The sequence below is a fragment of the Arachis duranensis genome, chromosome 9 (assembly GCF_000817695.3).
Source record: "Arachis duranensis cultivar V14167 chromosome 9, aradu.V14167.gnm2.J7QH, whole genome shotgun sequence".
In the NCBI taxonomy this organism is placed as follows: domain Eukaryota; kingdom Viridiplantae; phylum Streptophyta; class Magnoliopsida; order Fabales; family Fabaceae; genus Arachis; species Arachis duranensis.
Window position 1 is genome coordinate 105,901,772 of NC_029780.3, and position 1,785 is coordinate 105,903,556.

Consider the following 1,785-nt stretch of genomic DNA (forward strand, 5'->3'; position numbering starts at 1 on the left):
AAAGAAGATTATGATTCTGATTTCTGTGGGTGAAGGAGAGAGAAGGTACCTTAGAATTTGGGGGGAAAATTGCTGCATCTTTTCCTCGACATCAGGGAATTATTAACCCCAATCATCCAATCACAAGCTAGACGGTGGTTTTCGGATTGCTGCGAGAATGACTCTTTTCAAGTAATTTTATTATTATTATTATTGAGTGATATATATATATATATATAAAAGAATTTAATGAATAAATTTATCATTATTTTTGTTTAAAAAATACAAAAAATATAGTACAATATTATTGTGCAATTAATAATAATAATAATAATAATAATAATAATAATTTTATTTTGTTTTATTTTTGGATGGAGGACTATTATGTCCAACAGAGAAACGTTGGGGATTGATTTGTACATTAGTTTTTCTTGGGGACTAAAATGTCTGTTTTTAAAATCTTTGGGCACTGATCTGGGTAATTACTCTGCCGAAAAATGAACTAGGGACTGATTTGTCCGACGAAGTAAGACCTTGGGGATTGATTTGTGTATTAATTTTTCTTGGGGACTAGAATGTCTGATTTTAAAATCATTGGGGACTGATTTGGGTAATTACTCAAAACTAAGTTGTGTTTTTTGTTAGTGTCTCTGTGTCTCTCCTGTCAGAATAGACACAAAATGCACTAATTTAGTGTCTTTGGACACAATATCTCTCTCCATGTCTCATCTGTCAAATACGATTTTGTGTCTCTGTGTGCTCCCTATAAACAAATGCAGCCTTACATACTGCTATATACGGGTGTTCAAAACCGATCAATTGAACTAAAAAAAACTGAAAATAAAAAATATTGACAACCAAGATAACCAAAAGTAAAGTGTTTTGCGATTTTTTTCTGTGGTTCGATTCGATTTTCGATTCTAGTAGAGAAAATCCTAACTAAACAGAACCGAATCGGTTTTATAACTAAACCCTAAATTTAATTCTCCTAAATAACCTAACTCTAATGACCTCTGCCTCCTCAGTCCTCACTCCTCTCCAGCACCGAAAAAGTTGTCTCTCTCTCTCTCAGTCACAATCCCCTATCAACCTCCCTCTACTCCGTGCCTCCGCCATTGCTGTCGCCGGACAGCACCGACCCTGACTCGCATCCCACGGTCCTGTCCTCTTCCTCTCCCTTCTTCGTAGCGTCGGTCTCTCTCCGTCGTCCTCCCCAGCACGGCTCCATGCAGCACGTCGTCGTCCTCTCCCAGCAACATGCCATCATTCTCCACGGCTCCACGCAGGCCACAACAGCATGCCGTTGTCTTTGTAGTGCCTCTTTCTTTGTCGTCCTCCATGCATTCTACTACTTTGTCTGTATTAGCAACTCATCAAGAATGGAGCTTGAGTCAGGTCGGTTCTTTTGATTTAGCATCTTGCTATTTTTTATTTCTTGATTTTCTCTGTTATTCTATTGATTTTTTACTTCTTGATTTATTGTTCTCTCTTCTTCTAATTTTTACTAGCTGCTGCTACTATTATTTATTTTTTTAAATTTATTAATTGTTAATTGTTATTATTGTTCCTACTATTAATTGTTATTGTTAATTGTTTATTATTATTATTGCTATTGTTAATCGATTTTAATTTGAATTTGTTAATATATTAATTTGAAAAGTGGAGACTCTAAATATGATTTTGGTGGTATTTGTGTGGTTTTGGTGAATTGATGGTGTGATGAGGTTGACAATAAATAGTCGCTGTTATTGAAAAAATTTTCACACGTGGAATAATTCTAAATCTATTTTTGGAACCTTCAAATAC

At 35.1% G+C, this 1,785-nt stretch overlaps 1 long non-coding RNA gene across 2 annotated transcripts in view; it reads right to left on the minus strand.

Annotated features, from left to right (window-relative positions):
• Positions 1-171, minus strand: part of LOC107466675 (uncharacterized) — a 4,470-nt gene extending 4,299 nt beyond the window's left edge. Inside the window, exon 1 of one of the 2 annotated variants that reach the window (XR_008002509.1) lies at positions 50-171. This is a non-coding gene — a long non-coding RNA (uncharacterized LOC107466675). The remainder of the gene's footprint in view (positions 1-49) is intronic. The other variant, XR_002367638.2, reaches the window with a different exon arrangement.
• Positions 172-1,785: the final 1,614 nt, after the last annotated feature.